The sequence below is a fragment of the Cibotium barometz genome, chromosome 36 (genome assembly GCF_041138505.1).
Source record: "Cibotium barometz isolate CiBa-2024 chromosome 36, ASM4113850v1, whole genome shotgun sequence".
NCBI lineage: Eukaryota > Viridiplantae > Streptophyta > Polypodiopsida > Cyatheales > Cibotiaceae > Cibotium > Cibotium barometz.
In genome coordinates, this window is record NC_141081.1 from 19,650,707 (window position 1) to 19,657,595 (window position 6,889).

Sequence of the window (6,889 nt, forward strand, 5' to 3'; positions counted from 1 at the left end):
CTCATCATCAAGAAAGACATCTCCATGGAAATAGAAAGCAAAACAATGAGCAAACAGTAAAAACCAAAAGAGACACAAGACTTTGCAACAAAACGCGATGCAGATCCATTTGAAAAATGTAAAGTGTTCTCCTCGCATTTTGTTGTAAATTCTAAATTTCTATTGACATCCATTTCCAATCAAATGCTAGGGATATCTCACAATGTTCAGGACAGTAAATGATACCAGGAGGAATTCCCCAGGGCAAAAGAGATTAAGAGAAGGAGGAAAAAATAAAAACTAGAACAAATATCAGAATTTGCAGGAAAACGCGATTTGGAGCATTTGGAAAATGTAAACCACTATAATCGCATTTTGTTGCAAAATTCTAAATCCTACTCATATCCATCTCTAATCAAATCCTAGGGTGATCTGCTAGATTTTTAGGCACTGAGATTCAAGAATTCTACAGATGGAAGAAATATATATCAGAAAACATTGGAAAGGGTATAGATCTCTGACCTTTCTTTTCCTCTTCCATACTGTTGGAATAGCCCTAGAGATTCTCCTGCTCTCTTCCAAAACTGAGCTGTAGCACTGGTAACCTGGAGATCTGGTAATGGTAGTAGTCTTCAGACAGGTTGCAGAGTGGATGGAGTGTGTTGGGTAGAAAGTGATCAAAGTGGGAAAGAAAAGGATGATGGGAGGGTGCTGGCAGGGATGGAATACGGGGAGGGAAAAGTGTTAATGGATCTAATTATGAAATCATGATTGGCACAATTTCCAAGGCAAAAAGTGACCCACAAATTTCAAATTCCAAAAGATCTGGTGGGACCCACACGTGTTAAAAAACGACTATATTTCACACGTGTGATATTTAATAACTCCTTTATTTGTATTTTGTAATAATCTACTCTCCTAACTCAGTTCTCTTGCATCTCTACCTCCCTACTCTACACCATCAGCATCTAGACCAGCAGCAGAGGTTCATACCCCCCAGCACAGGATACTCATCATCAGCACAGCACACTTGCAGATAGCTTCCAGGTTAGTAAGAAAATCTTTTTCCTTTTCTTCTTGTTTAATAGTATATTAGGGTAAGGAACTGATTGATGTGATGTAGGTTACATATTATGGTAAATATTATATGCATTTTTTAGATTTTCTCCACTGCATGTAGAAGCAGGAAGACTTTTTATTTGGGCCTGTTGAATGAGAGTTTGATCACTCCTTGATGTCCATAGGTTCAATCCATGTTGCACCAAGCTGCATACACACTGAAATGACTAAAGGCATGCTGAAGTATGTTGTCTCTAGAATTTGCAGCAAAACGCGAGGAGAGGATTTTAGTAATCTCAAAATAGTCTAAATCGCATTTTGTTGCAAATTTTAAAATGCTTCTTCATCCACCCATTTCATTGTGATTTTGTAACTTTCTAGGGTATTCAAGGCTGCACAGTTCTTCTATAAACTCAATACATATTGTTTATAGTTGAAAAGATAGAGAATTCATCATAGGGATACAATAGCATGTTGTTTCAAGTATTTGCAGAAAAACGCGATTTTGAGCTGTTAAAAATTTCAAATCATCATAATCGCGTTTTGTTGCAAATTGTTCAATTTTGCTTTATCCAATTTGTCATCACCTTCTTTTATCATTCTATGTTCTCCATGTTTCTAATCTTTTTCTATTGCTTTGTATGGACCTTTTCAGAGTGATGGCAAGAACCAAGGCAACTGCAAGGAGGTCTGGCAAGGGGCCAGGGCTTGCAGCAACAGGGGCTGATGTCAAGGAATCTGGTGTGCCTACAAAAGGAAGAGTTGCACATGGCAGGAAGGGGAAGCCAATGAGCATGCTGCAGCAAAAGTCCAAGAGGTTAAAGCATTCTGCTGGTGTGCTAAAGGAGATCAGGAAACAGCAAAAAGCTATAGGCTTTGCAATCCCCAAGGCACCTTTTCAGAGGCTAGTGAGAGAAATTTGTGATAGCTGGCACCTTGGTTTCAGGTGGAACAGGACTGCCATTCTTTCCTTACAGGAAATGGCAGAGGATTACTTGGAGAAGTACTTTGAAGATGCAATGCTTGTAGCAGCCCATGCTCACAGGGTAACTCTGATGGCCAAGGACTTCAACACATTGTCCAGAGTGAGGTGGAGGTATGACAAGCTGATCCATCCTGTGGAATGGCAGGATATTAAAATAAGAGACATATTATTAATTCCACCTACAAGGAAATTGAAGGCAGACAAGGTGAAGGTTGTTGAAGTGACCCACTCAATGAGCACCAGAGGGAAAGCTGCTTATGAGGAGTCACTGAAGCAGCAAATAGAGGAATCCAAATCTGCTATAGATGTGGAGACTGTACAGATGGAGCTACAGATACAGAGAAGGTTGCAGGAGCTGGGCCCTAACATAGTTGTCCATATTGAAAATGATTTTTCAGAGAATAATTTTGACTTGACAAAAGCATGCTTGGCAGCATTGGCTCATAAGAATGAGTATTGCTCAGATACTATCATTCTTGCAATGCTCTAGTAAGTGTCTTTTATTTTACATTTGTTTGCAAAACAATCCTTATTGTACCTCCTCCCTTACACCTTACCTTAATTATTGTTTTGTCCAATGTAGCATGATGAGAAGCTGGCTGAACCATGCTGTACAGCATACAGTGTATATTATTGATCCTGCAATTTCCTTCAAGTTAAGAGATCCAAAGGAAACTCCCATGGATATTTCCAATTGGTTCAGACACTGTGATTTTGATCATGTTGATATTTTGCTACTTCCATACCATAACAAGTATGTGTGTGGCTGCTTCTTTTGGCATTTTCCTTCAAGATTGAGTACTCTTGTAGCCTTTGATTTCTTAATGCTTTTTTCCTTATGCAGTGACCACTGGAGCTTTGCTTCTATTGACATCCAGCAGAAGCAATGCTTTTTGTTCAACTCTCTTAGAAACACACACAGAGAGGTTAAATTATAAGTGGTTTGTGTGCTATTTTTAACTTTAAACTTCATTATTTGGATTTAATGCACACTAAGTGAATTATATGTATTGCAGTTGTATTAGAAGACTTCTAGATGCATTGGATCAGTGTCCTCCTAATGTCAATCTTTTGGATTCAATAGAGCCAATAGATTTAGAGGTAGAAAGTTGTTCCCTCTACTGATGTCTATTTCATGCTATGCCTTTGAACTTATTGAATAATTTTATTTTGTTCAGACATTAACAGTTTCTAACATATCTTTCCAACTATCCAGACACCACAACAAGATGATTCAAGTAGCTGTGGTGGCTGGAGAGTGCTGATTAGTGCCAAATATATACTTTCAAGCTATTTTGAGATAGGACAGCCAGAGCTTGTAAGAAAAAATAATTTTCATTTAGCTTCAAAAAATTTGATATTGGTACAAAGTGTTCTAAATCATCATATCTCATTGCAGATGAGAGAAGATAGCTTCAACTCGAGCTATGTGTATAGTTTCAGAGCTGATATAATTTGGAAGTTTTTGAAGTATGCCTTCCCCAAACCTATTGTACCAGCTACTACTGTCGAGTTAGGTGAGAGCTCTAAAGTCCGAGAAGGTGTCATACACCTTGATGACACAGATGATGCAGATGTGGTGCCACAAGAACAAGGACCTAGTGCTGATGAGGAGAAGCCACAAGAACAAGGACCTGTTCTACTGCTGATGTTATTGAGGAAATGATGGAGCAACAGCAAACAGATGCTCCAGGGGCAGTAGAGGAGACAATGGAGCAGCACCAAGAGACTGTACATGACAAGATGGAGCAACAGAAAGTAGATTCTCCAAATAAAGATGATACGGTGAGCTTGGACGATGTAGAGCAGCCTCTAGATCAGCCTGTAGATAAATAGAAAATTGTTGTCAAGAATATGTTCTACATATGTAATTAAACACTTCTGTACAGAATTTTACATTTCTGAATATAATACCTTTGTTTATGGAGTCTGTGTTATCTCAATTTTTAAATTTTCAATGTCTTTGCATTTTATTGATCTCTCTCTTCTTTTGAGCACCTGCAAAAAAGCAATATGAAACAATAGGGTAAAGTAAACTAATAGCAGTGCTTAATGAGACTAGGATAAGTCACATGGTATACCTTCTTATTGTTGTAGATAAATAAAAAGTCCTTTGAAATAGAACCTTCTGTCTCAAATAGAATGTCATTGCGCAATTGAGCTAGGGAGCAACATTGTCTTAATGTGATATTGACTAGCACATCACCATTCTCAACAACATCAATATCAAGAAGTTTATTTTCTGCACCAAAAGAATCTTCATCTTGATCCATTGGGACTAGTTTTGTACCTAGCATTCGACTGCGCTTATAATAAAAAGAAAAAATAAAATTTTGTGATGCAACCATGTACTTCAATTGCATAGAAGGTTGGACAACCTCACAAAACACTGAACTGCATGTCTTCTTATCCCAACCTTTATCCAAAAATTGTGGCATGCATGCCAGACTTGTTGCTTTAACTGTGAACATTGTTTTTGAAACCTTCACTGGGAAGGTATTAAACAAGTCTACAAAAACTGTGAGAGGCATGCACAAAGAAATTTTAATTATCCTTGTGGCAATATTGGGCCTCAGAGCTTTCTGTACTTCTTTGAAAAGCTTGGCTCTATATGCCTCTGTAACACTAAAATGTGGGAGAGGCCAATCCACTGAATTCCATGCTGGAAGGTCTTGTTTTCTTAACACACCATGTGTGTTTGCATTGTCCAGCAACTGATAAAAATGATCAGTAAAAAATATACCGGATTGAGCTAGCTCTGTTGCACATCGACCTTCGTATTGTTGTTCTCCTATCGATCCATGCAAAACATCTATAAATCCCAGAATACAATCGATGTTTTGCCATGTCTCATACGACGAAGGGTATAAATCTGAAATAAAATAACACAAGAATATCAATAAGCAAAGAAAGAAAGCTTTGTCTTAAAAATCCATGCACCTCATAAAGAACAAAACCACAATAGAAAAATATACAATTAGGCCTGTGTTGCGGAAGATCATTTGGATAGTCTCGCAAGACAAGTTCTTTATGCATGTACACATGCTGAATCAAAACTTCTTTCACCGATATCTTTCCTCTGGTGATTTTAAAATCTCGTACTCTTCCCTTCCATGATGCCAAGAAAATATTTTTTGTCTGGGGTCTCTTTCTTTTACTAGGTTGCATGAGCACCCATGCTCCTTTCGAAACAGTAAACCTTTCCCAAGTTCCTTCCGTTTTGACTGTACTTGAATTCTCTACCGAAGAAATAGAAGAAGCAGGTCGACGGGGTAAGGATGTGTGGTATAATTCTGCCTTCATAGCATTATCATCCACAGAGCGTCTTCCACAAGAACGACCATAGTTTTTATTCACCATGGATACCTTGTGAATCTGTAACCACAGCAAAGTAATGTAAACAAGATAACAAAGTGAAGTTTCAAGAAAGAGAAAGTAGGCAGACAGATAGTTGACAAGAAACATCTTACTCTAAGCCAAACTGGATCAAGGGAGCAGTTTTGGAAAAGAAGAGGTTGCTGCACAATGAGGTAGTGGTGTAGAATGGTAGACCTTTCGAAGGAAAGGCAGCACAACAATTCAAAGTTCAAAGGGAGGTGGAAGCGGGAAGGCCCTTGTCAGAGAAAATGTCAGACTAGATTCTATCTTCATGTCCAAAGATCTTGTGAGAATAAAAAACCAATCTCCACATTAATGTAGCACGCTTGTACCTACATAAAATATTGTTTCTTTTATCTATTTTCTTTTATTTTTATAAATTTTCAACGTTACGTTGGCCCTCTGTTCTCATTGGTTGAGAGCTTATTTTTCCAAACCATAAAAGGGCCCAAAATGAGCTCCCTTTTTCCCTAATGTATGCCTAAATGACTGGTGCAAACCTTGCATGATAGTAAAGTTGATGCACCTATGCCTAGTCGTACTCGTTCAGGTTCTCAGCATGCCTCTTATGCATCAGATTGTTATGCTTTGGCTGTGTCTAGTATGTGTGAAGAGAAAGAACCTCTTTCATTTGATGAGGCACAAAAATCAGAAAATTGATTGGCTGCAATGCAAAGTGAATATGATGCTATAATAAAGAATGGTACATGGTCTTTGTGTGATTTGCCTATTGGTAAAAAGACCATTGGATGTAAGTGGGTTTTTAAGTTGAAACGAAAGCCAGATGGCAGTATTGATCGCTATAAGGCTAGGCTTGTTGCAAAGGGTTATGCTCAAGAAAAGGACATTGATTTTGATGAGACCTTTGCTCCCACTTGTCGTATGACTACCATTCGTAGCATTTGTGCATTGGCAGCTCATAATGGTTGGAATGTACATCAGTTGGACATAAAGACTGCATTCTTGACTAGAGATTTGCATGAGGAGGTGTATGTATCGCAGCCTTGTGGTTTTGTTCAAAAAGGACAGGAAAACAAAGTGTGCAGGTTGAAAAAGGCTTTATATGGTTTAAAGCAAGCTCCACGAGCTTGGTATGAAAAGATACATGCATATTTGACTGCACATGGTTTTCACAATAGTCCAACAGAAAGCACTTTGTATGCTAAACGTGTGGATGATGTACATCTGATCATTGCTCTCTATGTCGATGACATGCTGTTCACAGGACCAAATGAGAGTCATATTGCTGATTTTAAGGCTGATTTGAATGCTTCTTTTGAGATGTCAGATTTGAGACATTTGCATCATTATTTGGGGATACAGTTTAAGCAGTATGATGGAGGTATTGCTTTGTGTCAAACAAAGTATATTGAGACATTGTTGCGGAGATTTGGCCTTGAAGACTGCAAGCCTATTGCTACTCCAATGGAGACAGGTTTGAAGTTGAGTCTTCATGATGCTGGAGATCACTTTGATGTCACACTCTAT

General features: G+C 38.3%; 1 long non-coding RNA gene across 1 annotated transcript; it reads left to right on the forward strand.

The window, feature by feature from the left end:
* Positions 1-3,278: 3,278 nt before the first annotated feature.
* Positions 3,279-3,726, forward strand: LOC147617581 (uncharacterized). The gene is made up of 2 exons (XR_015262194.1): positions 3,279-3,341; positions 3,423-3,726. It is a non-coding gene; the product is annotated as an uncharacterized LOC147617581 (long non-coding RNA).
* Positions 3,727-6,889: the final 3,163 nt, after the last annotated feature.